Source organism: Neomonachus schauinslandi, chromosome 3 (assembly GCF_002201575.2).
Source record: "Neomonachus schauinslandi chromosome 3, ASM220157v2, whole genome shotgun sequence".
NCBI classification, from domain to species: Eukaryota; Metazoa; Chordata; class Mammalia; order Carnivora; family Phocidae; genus Neomonachus; species Neomonachus schauinslandi.
Window position 1 is genome coordinate 173760519 of NC_058405.1, and position 17914 is coordinate 173778432.

The window sequence follows — 17914 nt, forward strand, 5'->3', positions numbered from 1 at the left end:
CAGAGTCTTAACTCCGGCGGGCTTTCAAGGCCCTCCACCATTAGCCCCGCCCACTCGCAGACCTGTGCCCATACCCCAAAACTCGGCCCCATCCAGACCTGTCGCCTAGATCCCCTTCCTTATTCACGCATCCAGGCCTTTGCCTGGAACGGCTCTCCTACCCATGCTCTTTTCCAACAAGCTCTCCTCCCCCACAAGGCCCTTCCTGGACACCCAGCAAGGAGGACTCCCTCCCACCTTGGAACTCCAATAAGCCTGCCCTCTGGGCTGTGTATCTGGTCCTTAGGGTATAAATAATCTCATCATGGGAATATGTCTTGTTCCCCAATATTGTTTTGTGAGTCTTATCCCGCCTGCCTCCTAAACAGATTCAAAGCAGCGTTATAAGCAGCTCCGCTACCATATCCCTCACGCCAGGGACTGGGAAGGATGTGTAGAAGGCCACCAATGAACACTTGTGGACTGAGCCTGTCCCTCGGGCCAGTGCCACCCTTTCCCAGCCAGGACCAACAGATGTGCTTCCTACTAAAGGCATCCTGAAAGGCTCCTTGGACTCCCCCATAACACGAGAGAAACTTCCCTCTCCAGGTCCACCTCCTGCCTCCAGTCCCTAGGGCTCTGTTCCCGACACAGTGAAGTGGTTCCAGGGGCCCCTGAATCTCGCAGAAGGACATGAGCTTGACCGTGAAGGTGAGGAAGCAAGCCTTTGCCAGGATGAGCGGAGACCAGCTTATGATACAGTGTCTCAGAATAGGAAATGCCCTCCCTAACCCCTTGCTGGTGAGCTTCTCAGCCCTGAGGAAGACAGGGGAATGGACAGAACGGCCTCTGAGAGGTTCTGGCATCAGGGAGGGGAACGGGACCAAGATGGGCATGGAGTAAGAAAGCTGGCAGAGATCAAGGTAGCGGTGCTCTTCCAGGAAACGGCCGGGACTCCTTTACCCCAATGGCCTGGAGGATGGGAGGCTAAGGCCAGAACTTCTTTCCAGGGGATGAAACTTCCTAAGTAGCCAAGGCAACTTAGATGGTTGAGGGAGGACAGGGCCCAGGAACAGAGTAGGAGATGGGAAGGCAAGTCAGCTGGGCCCTCCCAGCCCCCAGGTCAGCCCACCTGGAGCCTGAGCAGGCTCTGGAGAAGTAAAGATGCCACATTCCACTCCCTCCCAGCCCAACCCCAGTCCTCCCCCAGCCCCCTCCCAGCCCCCACTCCCGAGCCACAGGCCACCGGGCAGGGACCCCTGACCCAGGCTCAGCTTCAGGAGCTGCCTGCTAATCTGGGCCACGTTCTCCCCTCAGCCTCCAAAAGCCACCAGCCCCAACCAGGGGAGTCCTTAGCAGCGCTGACCCCTGACCCCCCACCTCTCCCTTCTGGTCCAAGGCTCTGCAACTCTCCTGTGGAGACTGTGGCTAGGCGGGAAGGCCCAAGCGCATCCTCTCTGGGCTGCTCCGGCCTCCAGGCGAGGAGGAGCACTCCAGGAGGGCAGATCACAGGGACCTTCTATATGCAGAGTCTACACTACAGAACTGCAATTTGAATCCAGATCTGTCAACGCCAAAGCCCTCACTCTTAACCAGCCTGCCTAGATGGGGGGCGGTCAGAAAGGACAGAAATGGGGTGGGACAGAGAAGATGGAGGCAAAGCACCTGCCCCAGGCCCATGACAGGCCCTAAAGAGCCCCTTGTCCTGCTCTAGGGAAAGCCTCCTAAGAAGCCCAGACTCTGGGCAGAACAGAATGTGGGCTGGCAGTCTCTCACAGCCCTCAGAATCACCTGGAGGGCTGTGGGCACACAGGGGACAGGCCCTGCCCAGAGGGTCTAATCCAGGGGCCCTACAGTGGGACCCAAGAACATCCATTTCTCAAAGGTTTCTGGCCCTGGGGATGACACTTCGAAAACCACGGGTCTAAGCTAACAGCGTCAGCCGTCGACCGCCAGGGCCATGTCCTGACTCGCTCTACTACTAACTGTGTGACCTCGAACAGGTCACTTTGTCCTTGCTGCTCCTCACCAGGCCTGCAGAGTGCTTTTTCGTGAGCACAAATGAGACGGAGCACATTAAGCACTTAGAACAGGGCCTGGCACTTAGAAAGCTCTCAGTAAATGTTAGCTGTTATTTCTCATCTCTACTGTGCACACTCCCAAGGCCCACCCTACCCCACATTGACCCTCCTGCTCCACCCCTCCCCAGTCTGGCACGATGCAAACCAGGGAGATGAGTCAATATTAGAAAGCACAGGCCTCAGCACTGCAAGAGAAACTTCCCTCCTGGCCAGCAATCAACTGAGCACCAGCCCCTCTGTCCCCACCCCTTCCCCGGGCCACCTAGAGGCCAGCCACAGGGCCAGTCAGCAGATGCGTTCAACATACTTCCAGGGGCTCCCTGAGAAGGTAAAAATTTCCAAAAGCCCCTCTGGAGTTAAACACCCAGTGTCCCCCCAGCCCCCTGCAGTATTTGCAAACACAGCCCAACATGCATGCCGAGCTCCCCAGCCCTCTCCTCCATCCCAGTCCTCCCAGGATTGAAGACCTGCTTCTCTGTTTCCTAGGTGCAGCCAGGGATGGGGCTACTGGGAATGAAAAAGGCAAGGGACAGGTAGCATGAGGGCAGGCTCCCACTGACGCTGCCCCTGCCCCAGGCCCCCAGCGATGCTGTAGGGAAGCTCCCAGAGCACCGGAGCTGTGGGTCCTGACGTGGCTGAGCCAGAGCCAATGGCCAGAGAGCCCCACTCAGCCTGGGCTGTTAGCCCACCTTGGGCACACCCAAACACATATTTTCTCCCTGTTGCATGGTTTATTTTTCTTCTTAGAGCCCCTCACTCTCCCACACACTATGCATTTTACTTCCTGATCTCACTCAAGGTCTTCCTTCCCTGCTAGCACGTAAGTTCCCATAGCCCCCAGAGCCTAGGACTGGGCCTGGCACACTGTAGGCCCTCAGCAAATATCAAGTGAGTGAGCTAACCAAGAGAGCCCTTCACTCTTCCCCGGCCCCCTGACCATGCTCACTACTTACAATGCAGCATCCCCGGACCTTGTGGAGCCGAGGTCTCGAACCTCCATCTTTGCTTGGATTTGGGCCAGGACACACCCCATCCTTGCACACCACTCCTCAGAACACCAGCTCTGAGAAGGATTTCAGACACCATCTCCCTCCCTCCCTGTTTCACAGATGTGGAAACTAAGGTACAGAGAGATATGACGCCCAGCCTCTCATAGTGGGGTCCATGGCAATACCGGGGTCGGCACCCAGGTCCTGTAGGGCCCACTGCTGAGCTCACCTTTCTGTCCCTCGCCCCAGTCCCTAGCCAACCTGCAGGCCGGGTTAGCAGAACACCTCCCTGCGGGCTCTCCTCTTCCTCCCCCTGAGGCTCAGTGCAGAAGGTTGTAGAGACAGCACCCCCACATCTAGCCCCACCCCTACCTAAGCCCAGGACAAAATCTTTGGCTTTTTTTTTTTTTAAGATTTTATTTATTTATTTGTGAGAGAGCAAGGAGGAGAGAGCTGGGGAAGAGGTAGTGGGAGAGGGAGAAGCAGACTCCCCACTGAGCAGGGAGCCGGACGCAGGGCTCGATCCCAGAACCCGGAGGTCATGACCTGAGCTGAAGACGGACGCTTACCCGACTGAGCCACCCAGGCTCCCCAACAAAACCTATAGCTTAAGGACCCCAGGCTTTCCAAAGCTGAGGGCAGCCAATGCACAGCCCCACCAGGGGTCTTCCAGAATCCTCCTGGCCCCCAGAAGGACAACTCCAAGCAGGTGGCAGGGTTTGGACCTGGTGCCACTTGGCGGCCAGACCTTGAGCTTCACAACTCACTCTGCTCTGGGGTCTCAAACTTGGAAGTCTGCAGCAAGGCAGGGACTAGGGTAAGGTGCTTCGGGCAGGAAATTTCAGGAGGCATCCACTCTCAGCTCGCACGAGGTACACCCACACAACCCTGAGAGCCAGGCCTCCTCAAGTGTTCCACTCTTCCTGCCCTGCTCTGGGGATGCCTTTCATAGTGGCAACGCAGTAACAATCACTGTTCATGAGGTGCTAATGATCTGAGCATAATATCAAGTTCTTTACTTCCACGACCATCAATCCTCGGAACCGCCGAGGTAAGCATGACCCCACTTTGCAGTTGAGACAGAAGGTCCAAGAGGTTCAGTAACTTGCCCAATGTTGACCAGCTGGTCTTTGAACCGGGCTCCCTCCATCCCTGTCATGTTCTTTCTCCTCTCCCTGACGAAGATCTTCACTCACTGAAAGTTCCTCTCAGTCAACCGCCCTCCCATTGGGAACAAGCTTTCTGTGACTTAGAGACGAATTGTCTCGGATCCTCAGGAAGAAGAGACCCCTTCAGTGCGCTGCCGTAGGAAGAGGAGGAAATGGACGGCAGTAGGAGACACTGAGATCAGACATCAGAGAGAACTTCCTGAATGTGAAGGGTTGCGAACCACAGGGCGGATAAGGGAAACTGCACATCCTTTCCTCAAGTTTTTTTTTCCAAAAAAAGACACGCACGCCCCCTCTGCGCATGCATACCCACCCCAAATTGTGTGGGCTTGAGGGGCTGGGTGGCTGGGATGATGCCCAGAGGTTTGTGCAGTATGACATGTTGGTGGCCTACAGGGAGGGTGGGCTGGGAAAAAATGTATCTGTGGGCCGCTGTTGTGGAGGAAGGAAAAGGCAAGGCAAGGGCCATGGGGGGGAGGGGTAAATGCCCAAGCCCAGGCTCGGGGGAGGGGTCTGGCGCAGAATGCAGACTCAGCCTCCGGAGGAACATTCTGTCCAGAAATTCCTCACACCCTCCTTCCTTCCACTGCTCCAGCCCTCCCCACTCTTGCCCCCTGGGAGGCCTGGAATCCAGGCAGTTTTTTAGGCCAAAAAGACCTCATGACGTCACATGTCCTGCCATGGCAACCCACTGTGAGATCACAGGTGGTGCTGCCTAGCAGGACAGGAAGCGAGTTGTGGGGAAGCCAGCAGGTAGGGCTGGTGGGGGCTGGAGGAGTGTCCTCAGCCCCGGGACCCACAGCAGGTTATTCCAGGCTCACTTGCTCCAGAAATAGAACCCTAAGCAGATGAAGGGAGGGGCTGGAAGCAAGAGGGAAGAGCAGGGAAGCACCATTTACTGGGCACTTAGAGGGCGCGGGGCTGGGTGGGCACATTACAGACCCCCCAGCCCCCGGAGTGGGAGCGGGAGGGGGACGATCACACAAGGACAAAATATCCCGGAGCCGTCGCCACTCAGGTAGCACTTTGAACCCCTTTGGGCAGATGCAGAAACCGAGGGTCCAGGTCGGCACCTCAAAGCCTGTGTTTGCCCCTCGCCTACCACCACCCCCATCCCCTCCCCGTGTTAATTCCCACCATCCTGGGAAGGCGGAGCCCCTGGGGGTGGGCATCAGCACTGAGGGCAGGGGGCTGGAGAGAGGGTGCGGAACACGCAGGGCCAGGCCCGGCCAGGTGAGAGGGAGGCCAGCGGCCTGGTTCCCCATTAAGTGTTTGGGCAAAGTCGCCCCAGGGGCTCCATCCTCTCCCGAGCAGCCTAGGCCCCCAGAGGAAAAGAACAGGCTGGGTGTGATTAAATGAAATGTGATACCTGATTTTCCCTGCACACCCCCCCCCCAAGGAGGGGCCTGCGCAAGCCCACTCCTGTCCTCAGGCCGGCCCCAGTTCACCCCCAGGGACCCGGCACACAGTTCCTGGCAGAGAGGGGACAACGACAGGGGTGGCGGGCACTCACCCAGCCCCCTCCTGCCCCTGCTCCACACTGGATGCCGTTCTCCCCTTCCCAGGGCACTGGGAGTCTGGGCTTCCCTAGGCGCTTCCTCTGTGCCCCTCTGGCCACTCTTGTCCACGTTCTCTCTACTCCAGCTGAGCACCTGCGCCCAGCCCTCCTCCCACAGCCCCCTTACCAGCCAGCCGCACCCCACAGCTGGCAGCAGACTCTCTCAGATCCTGCTCTGGGTCACTTCCCCACTCAAGGACCCATAATGGCCCTACTGCTTGGCTCACCAAGCTCAAGTTCCCCTGCCAGGCGTGTGTACTCCTCCCTTATCTGGCCCCTTCCTCCACACATGCCATGTTCGCGCTCTTTCCATTCCTGCACTCATCAGTTCCATCAGCACACCCAGCCAGGGCCACCAACCAAAATGACACAGAATCGCCTGGCCCCCACCCCCTCCACCCCCCTCCTCCAGCAAGGGCAGACTGGCCAAAAATATTTACCCTGGGTTTACCCTGGCTCGCAACGGGCTCAGGAACTCATATGAAGGCCCTGCCCCCTCTCTGTTTCAGCTCTCCATCCTCCTCCTCTCCTCTCTTCCATTTGCTCAAATCTTAAACTAGACCTGAAACAGGAGACAGACTTCCTCAGCCACCACAGCACAAACTGATTGCTTCTTTCCCTGGCTCCCAAGGCCACCTCTGGCGGGCACTAATCAGTTTCCATCTCATACTCCTCTCTTTCTCCCCCACTGAACATGGCTCCCAAGGGCTTCTCTTCACCTGACTTGGGTCTCTCCCGGGATGGTGGTCAGCACATTCATGGATGCCTTGACCTCCAGGAGCCATGTCCCTTCACAGCCCAGTCTAAGGGCGGGACTTCCACCAGGCCCTCCCCAGAGAAAGAACTTGCCATCAGCACCCACCTTACACCTAGTAGGTGCTGGTGAGTATGGGTTCCAGCAACAGACAGCAACACCACCCCCCCCCCCCCGACAGGCCATTTTAGATGTTAGAAAGCTCTTCTTTACATCTAAGTCTCCTTCCTTCTCTTTGTAAGAACCTCCATACTAGGTTCTACTCTGGAGAGCAATAGCAAATCTGCCCTTCCCCACGTTCTCACTCCCAGTCTGCGCCTGCTCCATATTTTCCCTCTCCAGACCGCACAGCCCTGTTGCACGAAAGGAGATCTTCAGCACCCTCACCACTCTGAGAATCTTCTTTGGAATGTAATGCCCAGTTTGCTCTCTCCTTTGAAAACCAAGCCTCTATCGGGCTCATCTCTCCTGACATTGCTCCGCTTTCTAGAATCTTCCAAGATGGCTGCTCATGGCACTCATGGCCAGAAGATGAAATTTCATCAGAGCCTGGAGCTCAAACTAAAGCGACTGCTAGTCATTCTCCTTGATGGAGGGCAAGATGGCATCATCAGGGCTGAGGGCTCTGCACACTTGTCCGGAACATCACATCATCCTCCTCCTCCATGAGGCAGTGTGGTGCCTTCTTGCCTCAGATCTGACACTCGGGCACCTTGGGAAAGTCTTCTGAAAATCTCAGGACCACCACCCCAAGCCCAGGAGAATGGCTGCTCTCAAGAAAACAGCGTTATTCACAAGAGCTAAAATCTAGAAGTAGCTCAAATGTCCACTGACAGATGAATGGGTAAGCAAACTGTGACACAGACATACAATGGAATATTATTCAGCCTTGAAAGGAAGGACATTCTGACACACACTACAGCACAGGGAGTCTTGAGTACATCAGTGCTAAGTGAAACAAGCCAGTCACAAAAGGACACATATCATATGAGTTCACTCACATGAGGCACTTAAGTGGTCAAATTCAGAGAGATACAAAGAGAATGGTGGTTGGCAGGGACTGGGGAAGGGGAGGGCAGAGCTCTTGTTAAATAGGTAGAGTTTTGTTTTACAAGATGACAAGAGTTCTGGAGTAGGATGGGTGACGTTTGTACAAGGACAGAAATGAACTTAATACCATGACTGTGCATTCGAAAATGGTTAAGATGGTTAATTTTATGTTATGTGTATTTTACCACAATAAAAAAACACTCAAGTCAAAAAAAATTTTTCAGGGCCTCCATTTCACCTGAAACAGAGCAGGACTGGACCAAATGGTGTCTAAAGTCCTCTCTTTCCTGTGGCTCCATGCCATCCCCACTCGCCTTCTAGAAGGCCTGGCACTGTGGCAGAAAGGAACTTTGCAGCCCCAGCATTAAAACAGCAGTGTGCACAAGGTGGGTGCTCAGGACCCTCCTCTAAATCCCAGGCCCTAAGCTAGCTAGGTACACTTGTGGTTGGTGCTGTTTAGAAAAAGAAATCCCAACACATGAAACTAATGTAACATTGTGTGTCGACTCTACTTCAAATAAATGAAGGAAGGGAGGGAGGGAGGGAGGGAGAAAGGAAGGAAAGGAAAGGAGAGGAAATCCTAGAAAAGTCCACCTGGCTGCATCCAGTATTCACATCAGCAGCAAGCATCTAGGGGATCCTGGGGAGAAAGCAGAACCAGGAATCTAAAACCCCACTCCTGACCCAGCACACCACCACCCACCCCCCAACTACTGTGGGACCATGAACAGATCACCTAGACTTTCTGAGCCCCACATTGTTCCTCCGCCTACCCAGGTGGCTCTCACACGTGCCCAGACTTTCACACAATCCACTGTGGGTTCCACATGGCCCGATGTCAGGGGAAAGGCTTTGAAAACTGCAGGTGTCATGCAAGTGAATGACGTTTGTCAAGACTGATGGTCAGGAAGGTGGACAGCAGTGCTGGACTACTGAGTCAAAATCCCAGCTCCCTCTCTGAATATCTCTGGGGCCTGAGGCCTCAGTTCCTCATCTGCAATATTGGGATAATCACAGCATCTCTCTTGCTGTGTTGTCCTGCAGAATAAATGAGTTTATTTTTACAAAGCTTTCCGAACCATGTTTGGCGGAAAGAAAGTTCCATACAAGGGTTAACATCTCCCCATTGCTCTGATTGCTATTATGGATGAATCTGGCCTGGCATTCCCATTGCCCCATTCACCTCTTCCCTCCTGCCCTCACAAACTCCCCACCCGACCTCCAGTTCATCCCACAGTGACATTCTGAGCACCTGCCAAGGGGCTGGTCTGCGTGAGGAGAAGCACTTGCACCCCCTTCTGTCCCCAGCGCAAGTCTCCTGGGTGCCAGGCTGTGTGTGCAGGAGGGCTCACCATCCAGCCGACCTCGGCGGCCACTCCACTTGGCTATCACCCTCGGGAAATTCCTTTTGACTCTTTATTTTTCAGAAGTTGAGAAAAGCTGCTTCAGCAATTTCCAAGGATCAGGAGTGTCCGTGGCAAACAAGCCCTCTCCCCTCTTCATCCTGCCCCCACTGGGGGACCCCACAGGAGGGAGGTGACCCTAGGACCCTGCTACCCAAGGCCTTCGGCAACATCTGTTGAGTAAGATGAAAACACGGGTTGAAGATTAAGCCACTTTGCCCTGGCTGGCCTGGCACAGGCTGGAGAATGTGACTGGCAGGCACACGCCATGCAGAAATCCTGTGCCCAGAACTCGGACTCCCGATCCCAGGGGGGTAAGATCGAAGCAAGATGGGTAAGAAGGCCAGAGGGACAGCTGGGACCCCCCCTGAGACCTGGAGAAACTGCAACAGACAGGCACACACTGTGTGAGGCACAAGGGAAGGGAGCAGGGAGACCAGAGACCAGCTCTGCCGAGGCTGAAGGGAGGCAGCAAATGGAAAAGGAAGGAAAAATACAACCCGCCCTTTCCTCCCTCTTGTGAACCTGCTCAAAGCACTTGCCTCGCCTGCCTTGAGGAAACAGGTGCTGAGTGCTCTCTGGGGGAAGCCAAACTTTCTCCCGGTTTCCCCTGGGCCACTTGCCCACTCCCTGGGGACGACAGCAGAGCTTCCGGCCCAGGCCCACCCCTGCCCCTCGAATAGACAGACCCCCGTACATGGGCAAGTGGAGCAACAGGGGCCACAGCAGTCCCGCTTGCTGAGCCCCTAATCCGCACCAGGCATCCAGCTGAACGCCTTTCTTCCACTGCTGTATCCCTACCCTCCGGCACATAGTAGGTGACAGCCTACTATGTGCCGGAGGGTAGGGATACAGCAGTGAGCACAACAGATAAAAATCCCTGTCCACACAGGCTGACGTGCTGGTATGGGGGGAGCCCTGTAAATGAGACACACCGTGTACCAGGTTGTGAGACATGGAGGGACCAGGAGAGCAGGGAGGGGAGATAGGGCTGCTGGGGGAAGGGAAATCTCACACTTGCATGAACTTGCGTGAACACCTGTGGGAGGGAAAGAGCCTTGCCTCGCAGGGATCCGTGGGAATGGGCTCCCGGCCGGGAGGAACACAAACAACAGCGGTCCTGAAGCAGCATCATGCCTGCTGTGTTCAAGGAGCAGCAAGAAGACCAGGTATCTGACGCCGAGTGAGTGGCGGAGAGAGCTTCTAGGAGATGTTCCAGAGTGCAAAGCCATCCTGTAGGGTGGTACAGGCCAGTGCAAGAACCTGGACTTTTACCCCAAATCAGGTGGGCAGGCCCTGGAGGGCCCTGAATACGGATTAAATAAATACATTCACAGGGCGCCTGGGTGGCTCAGTCGGGTAAACATCTGCCTTTGGCTCAGGTCATGATCCCGAGGCCCTGGGATCAAGCCCTGCATCCGGCTCCCTGCTCAGTGGGGAGTCTGCTTCTCCCTCTCCCTCTTGCTCTCTCACAAATAAAATCTTAAAAAAAAAAAAAAAAAAAAGCCAAAGGTTTTGTCCTGGGCTTAGGTAGGGGTGGGGCTAGATGTGGGGGTGCTGTCTCTGTCTGGGCCATGTGGGCTCCCTGCTCAGCGGGGAGTCTGCTTCTCCCTCTCCCCCTCCTCCCTACTTGTGCGCTCTCATGTGCGCTCTCTCTCTCTCTCTCAAATAAATAAAATCTTTAAAAAAAAATACACTCATTTCCTTTTTATTCTCCCTAACCACTTTATAGGGTAGCTGCTATTACAAGCTCCCAATCTGCAGAGGGGGAAACTGAGGTTCAGAGAGGTTAAGCAATGTGTCCAAGGTCACACAGAGGAGACTGGGGGCCAGGATCCAAAGGGAGGGAGTCTAACCCCCTCACTCTTGACCACGGCGGTTGGGGGGTGGGTTCTGATTTAGGTGGGAAGCCTCGGGGAGCACAATCTGGTGTGTCAACCATTCCACCACCAGGTGGCCGACCCAGCCTCCAGGAAGGTCAGAGCCTCCTGCACAGGTGGGGCACATCACAGGGACAGGAAGATTCCACAGCCTCACTCAGGTAGGAGTTCCTTCAGGTATCTAACTGCAATCCTTCCAGCTGGAATGCCAACCTCTTCCCTTTTGTTCCAACCCCTGACCCTTCCTCACATAAACAAAGCTCACAAGACTCCAAGTGGCCAGGAATCTGGCTTCTGCCTGGAGATCCCTAAACCCCAGACCCCCCAGCTATCCTAGAGCAGCCAAGGACATTCTGTTCTCAGAGGCGAGGTGGCAGTTGGGCTGAAATGATGAGACTTATGTTCCCCGCTTCCCCCACCCCCACCCCGCCCGCCCACCATGATGACCCTCCACAATCCCAGAGTGACTTCTTACCGGCAGTTGCAAACCAGGCCTGCACCCCAGCCTCACCCCACCCACCCCCTCTGTTGTCAGATGACCTTGCGACTGGGCTCTGTGCGAAAAACACGTCACAGCTGGAGCGGCACAGCCGGGCAGAGCTGAGGCCCAGAAGGGTCTGAGCCCAGTGAGACCAGGGAGGAGGGGCCTCTGCGAGAAACAGAAATAGCTTGGCAGGGCCTGGGCCAGGGCTGCAGAGGCCAGGAACACGGCCGTGGGCCCGAGGTGGCTGAGTCACGAGCACTTTTACAAACTTTATTTCATTCCAGCAACAACCCTCGGTGGAGGGGACACTTCTCAGCACCGAGAAGGCCTTGGGAGCATCTGGAGCAACCCCTCTCCTTGACAGTAAGGGAAGCTGGGGTCCAGAAAGAGTGCGGGACTTGTCCATTGTCACTGGGCAAATGCGTGTTGGAGGGAAAGAAGAGACCAGGTGGCCTGACAGAGATTCCAGTATCCAGGTTGAGCGAGTATGCAGACGCCTGAAACTGCCAGGGCATCCTGGCCCCCACCCCCAGACTCCCACCCACACGAGTGTCATCAGAGGCTCCTCTGTAGCAGCAAATCAGATTGTGCCCATAGGACACCCCTCTCCCCCCCACAAACACACACGGATGCACCTGTACTCATGCAGACCCCTCCCCTCCAGCCTCCAGGGCCCTGCCTCCCTCCAGCGCTGGGCTGGGGAGCAGGGGGGGCCTTGGGAGGGTGAGAAGGCCCTGAGAGGGCCGGGAGGAAAAGTTCCCAGTGTTCCAAATCAGCCCAGCTGGGATCCGTCTAGAACAGGCCCCTCTCCCCACAGCCCACAACTCATAGGCGTCCTGCCCCTATCCACACTTTTCTGGAAGCCTGCTAGGGGAGGCAGGGGTGGGAGACAAGGAGACAGAGCAGAAAAGCAGAGTCAGCCAAGGGGCTTGGAGGTGCAACGGACCACCTGAATGTGAGCCACTGCCCAGGCGGGCGAACTCTGTGGGTCCGGCTATCCGTTCCCTGTCCTCCAGCCAAAGGGTATCTGGTCCTGGCAGGTAGAAGGTGCCGTCCCCTGGTCCTGGAAGCCCAGAGCAAGAGGCACTGGCCAGGCCCAGAGGCATGCGAGATGCCCTTTTATGGGTTTTTCCAAGGACTTCAGTCTCAAATTGAAATAGGAGGCCCTGCATCTCATCAGAAGGGACCTCATGACTCATTTCCTCCCAGTCCAGCTTCAGCCTCGGGAAGTGTCCCCCTCCTCCTCCTTACCTAATGGCCCAGCACCCTCCGGGGCTAGCAGCATGCTTAGGTCTAAAGGCAGCAATAACAAAGGAGCTGAAGAAAGAGGGGAAAGAGACCAGCAGGGTAGGGAAGGGACTGTCACTCACCACCAATTCATGGCTGGATGGAGGAAGGCAGGGGGCAGCCACCTGTGGGAGGGAACAGAGAAAGGGGCAAGGTTAGCATCTTTCATCCCCACAGAAAACCAGGGCCCCCTGAGACCGTTCCACGACCCCGCCTCCATGCTAGACACCCCTTCCGTGAGCCCAACACACTGACCATCACCAGCTGGAGAGGTCACTGGAAGACTCTGCAGCCATGTGGGGGATCCCTCAGGCAATAACACTGGGTAGAGGGGGTGTGGCAGAAGGCAAAAGATTTTAAGATTTTATTTATTTACTTGATAGAGAGAGAGTGCGCGCACACATGCTCATGGTAGGAAGGGGCACAAGGAAAGGGAGAAAGAGAATCTCAAGCAGACGCTGTGCTGAGCACAGAGCCCGATGCGGGACTCGATCTCATGACCCTGAGATCATGACCTGAGCTGAAACCAAGAGTTGGAAGCTTAACCGACTGAGCCACCCAGGCACCCCGTATATCACACAATTTTTTAATTCTGTAGAAAAATATGCAGAAGACTGGAGGTCAGTGCACCGGGATTTTTTTAATAGCAGTGGGTTAAGGTAATAAGAAGAAGGGTTTTTTTTTCTCTGCTCTATGTTCTAAATGTTCTACAATATGCTAAGATTTGTTTTACATTTTTTAAAAACATGTTTGAGACCTCTGAGAAAGGAGGTTCTCCCCAATGCCAGGACATCCCACCCAAAGATGCAGACAGAGTCTAGGGTCCCCACAGCATGTGGGAAGCAGGATGGTGAAAGGCCCCTGCCAGTTCTTCCAAAGAAAGCCTTGAGGGGTGAAAGCACGCTCTCTATGGGCAAGCTTTTATTCTTAACACCATCCTCATCTTCCTCTCTGATGGAGGGTGGGGACTGGCACGCGGGCCTCCAGACAGAGGGAGGGAGGAGGGTGGGCTGCATTTCTCCCTCCCCTGAGATAACATCCCCCATCCAGGCCAGGCAGCCAAACCACTACCCTGACAATTAGCAGGGCCCTTTATCAGAGACTCAGTGTGTTCTTTTTTTCTAGCTGGGACACGTTTTTCTTGGAGCTCATACCTCAATCTTGGCTCCAATTCCCAACCCAAGGGGCCCACGGAGGGGACTAGGAGGAGGCTCTCCCTCGGGCATAAGGGTGTGTGGGCACAAGCCCCAGATCGCTGAAGAGGGGGCTGCTGCCTCCTCAAAAAGTGGGCAACCCCTGCTCCGGCCACCACCCCAGCGGAGCGGTGATGGTGACAGCCTCCAGGCTCGGCTAGAGCTGGCTGCTCACAAGAAGCCACCCTCAGCCGGGCCCTCCCTCCACCAGACCCAGTTCTGTCCTCCAACCAGCCAAAGGGATCCCCAGACTTGACACACCAGCCCAGAAGGGGACAAGACTCACATGATGGTGTGCCCTGAGCTCTGGAAGGGGCAGAGAAGCTGGGTGTTTAGCATCCCTGGGTTCTCGATCCAGTCCCGTTACGGGCTTCCTGCCCCAACTCATTCTCCAGCAAAGAAGCCTGAGTTGAGTCTCAGTATCTATCGCCCTGTACTCACCATTACTCCGAGACTATTGAGAGAGTCATACATGAGGCCAAAAGAAAGGAACAATAGCTAACATTCATTGAATACGGACTATAGGAATGACAGGCATTATTATCTATGCTTGACCCCTATTAACTCATTTAATCTTTCAACAACCCAATAAGGTAGGTACTATTACATCTTTGGTTGAGGTGCAGGGGGGCACAGAGAGGTTAAACACCTTGCCCAAGGTCACAGAGCGGATAAGTGGTGAAGATTTGAACTTAGGCATTCTGATTCCCAAAATGAAATGTGAAGGGAAACTCCTCCCTTATGTTCAAGAGAACGAGGAAACATGGGGACAAATGCTCCCCCAAGTTCAGGGTTCTTGGTACACACAAGCATGGAGCCATGAGTGACTGTTTTAGAAGTTTCTGGGGCAGACAGAGCCTAGGGTGGGGTGGAGGATGCCAGGAGAACAGACTGGGAAGGAAGGGAAGGTCCCAGAGGTGGCTGTGGCCTGCAGGGTTCTCTGCCTGCCCTGCCCACTGGACAAGGTCTCAGCCACGGGGGTCACTACTGCTCCCCCAGGCACCTGTGAGGCAGGAGTCCTGCATCCAGCAGTGGCCTCCTCCCTGTCCCCTCCTGTCCCTAACCCCATTCAGGGGCTATAGGTTTCAACCTCACGGGGCCAGGTTCCCAGTGTCTGCCACCACTCTATCATTTATGGGTCCCTCGGGCCCTGGGTGGGAGCAGGTGCAATCCACAGGGCAGCACCCTGCTCCACTCCTTCCTTGAGAGCTGGAGCTGGGGCTCAGGCGGGGCTGGGAACCTGAGGACCATGCTGCAGGGGGACGGATGCTGCAGGCTCCGGCCACGGCCTCCAGACCCGGGCAAGTCCCATCCACAGCCACTGTCTCCCACGCCGTGACACGAGGGAGTTTCCAGTCTCCATTCGGGGTCTGGGGATTGAGGGGGTCAGGGAGAGGTTATGGATCCATTTAAAGCAGGGGCAGAATGGACAGTGTCCTCTGAAACAGTGGGAGGGCCTCTCTTCCAGAACCACCCTAAGGCGGTGGTGGAAAGAACGGGAGTCCAGGTGTCCCGACCCCAGGTCGCTTCCCTGTTCCCCTGAGGCAGAGCTGCCCCTAAGGCCTGAGCTCTGCAGAGGAGCGGTGGACCCCCGGCCGCAGGGCCTGCGGTCTGGGCGCCCCTCGGGGCCTGCTGCCCCCTAGCAGCTCCTCCACCCACCGCCCCCAGCTGTGCATTCCAGGCCAGCCGGCCGGCCAGCCCACTAACTTTGTTGTGTGTTTCAATGTCTCTTGTCTCTCTTTTTTTTTGTAAGCAGAGAAATGTTTCCTTAAAAGGCTCTCTCCTTCCCTCCGGCACCCTGGCCCCTGGCCACCCTCTCAGGAGCCTGGAATGTGCCAGGGAGAGCCAGGGCCCCCTGCCACTCTGTGGCCCGTGCCCTCCGGCCCCACACTCCTGGTGTCAGCAGTGACCACTCCCACTGCCCCATAGGGACCCGAGCTAGGAACCCTCTCTCCGCGGAGGGGGCAGACTCTGGGGTGTCCGCAGGGGCTCTGGGTCCCAGCCCTGTCATAGACTGGCTTCCCGGGCACTGGCAGTGCGGGATTCCAGGGCTCGGGCCCAGGAGGTCAGCCTCAGGTAAGCCTCCTCCCCTGGTGTATCTCCATAAACCCATCCACACGGTGCGGGCTGAGCGGGCCTGATGCTCAGTCTCTGCCCTTGGAAAAAAGCAACAGTCAAAGTAGAAGCAATGGCAGGTGCCCCCGTCACACTTGCCTATGCCACTCAGCCTAAGTTCCCTCATTTCATCCCTACAACAACCCTCAACACCCCGTTTTATGGCCCAGGAGGCCGAGGCGTTGGGGAGGTCGATAAGCCATCCGATGATGTGAACCCAGCAGGCCGGCTCCCGACGGAGATGCGCTCCTGCCCTCTCGGCCATGCTGATGCTCTCGTAAATGCTAGTGTCCCTACAGCTCTATCCAACGACCAGGGCAACAGCCCCTGGAATGTGGCTTTCGGTCCGCTACTGTCCTAAGCTCTCAAAATGCTTGGGGCAGAGACTTCTTATCCCCATTTCACAGATGAAGAAAGGAAGGCACAGAAAAGGTGATGACTTGTCCAAGGCCACTGCGGAGGGGCAAATCTGGCTCTGGAGCCTGCAAGGGAGAGAGCTGGGGGCGCAGCTGGGGGGTGAGTTACCAATGCCTGGCATTCATCAGTCCCCCACCCACTAACATCTTCTGAATTTCAAAGGTCCCTGGACACAATGCCAACAACGGGACACACCCTTGGAGACTCCCCCAGGTCACGAGGTTGAATGCACCAGACTGCAGCCAGCCAGGCAAGGGCTCCCTGCGTGACCTGGGCCCTGTACTTCTCGCCACCAGCACTCCGTGTCCATCCCTTGTCCAGGACCTAAAGCCACACATAAGGGTGGGCTCTTATCAGTCCTTCGAGCACACCTAGCTCTGTTCTTCCTCAGGGCCTCTGCATATGCTGTTCCCTCCCAGCCTTCTGGCTTGGCTTCAATGCCACCACCACAGAGAGGCCCTCCCTGACTCCCTTAAGTCACTCATACACACACACACACTGTTTCTCCTGCATTCTTATCTCTTCCTTCACACACCTAATTGCAATTTGCAACTAAACAGGTGTCTGTTTCCTTGTCAGTAATCTGTTTCCCCTGCTAGAAATCAAGGGCCCTGCGGGCAGAGAATACGTCTTGTTCATCACATTGGTCCCAGCATATAGTAGCTGCACAATAAGCACTTGTGGGAAGATGCAGGACACTCGGACCGGAGGAAGGGAGGCGCCTGCAACTACCAGTGGTCAAAATCACCGCCACCGCTAAGAACCTTCTACGCGCCAGGTGCTGGGGCCAATCCTGCCATATGCCTGTCTCTCTGAGCCCTTCCGATCCTGCAGAGTCAGTAATATTGTTTCCGTTTTACAGATGAAAAAAAACGGAGGCTCGAAGAGATCATGACACTTGTCGCAGGTCAATCAGCTGGGAAGGGGCACGCTGCAGGTGAAATCTTGGTCTGTGGGCTCCAGGCAATGCTCTTTGCAGAGCAAGTGGAAACCCAGGCACCCACCTGGCATGGCCCCCATCACCTCACCAGTGTGCAAGCGATGGGACCTGGTCCCCAACTGGGTGACACTCCCATCCTCAGGGCTTCAAGTTGTCGGCCCTGATAACATCAAACCCCGGGCTCCTAAACTTGCCCAGCTCTTCTGAGGAGCTCCCCACGTCCGCCTGACCCTGGGGCTGGACAGGACCGCCTTGCCCCAGCCAAAACTGAGAACCACTCAAGTCTCTGACTCTAGCATTTCATACAATCCTGAGCAGAAGGTTTTTTTTTTTTTTTCCTATCTCTAGCTAGTCCTTTCTATTATTATTACTGTGGTAAAATGCATACAACATAAAATTTACCATTTTAACCATTTCTAAGAGTACATTTCAATGGCAGGTAAGTGCATTCACACTGCTGTACAACCATCACTCCTACACATTTCCAGAACCTTGTCACCTTTCCAAACAAGAAACCCCACATCCTTTAAACAAGAACCCCGTCCCCCTTTCCTCCCAGCCCCTGGGGATCTCTAAGCTACCTCCTGTGTCTATGAATTTACCTGTTCTAGGCAC

At 55.6% G+C, this 17914-nt stretch overlaps 1 protein-coding gene across 2 annotated transcripts in view; it reads right to left on the minus strand.

Moving 5' to 3' along the window:
* TNS1 (tensin 1) overlaps nucleotides 1-12756 on the minus strand; it is a 112041-nt gene extending 99285 nt beyond the window's left edge. For both annotated transcript variants that reach the window (XM_044913753.1, XM_044913754.1), the window contains exon 1: nucleotides 12718-12756. The gene's annotated coding sequence lies outside the window, so the exon portion shown is untranslated. The remainder of the gene's footprint in view (nucleotides 1-12717) is intronic.
* Nucleotides 12757-17914: the final 5158 nt, after the last annotated feature.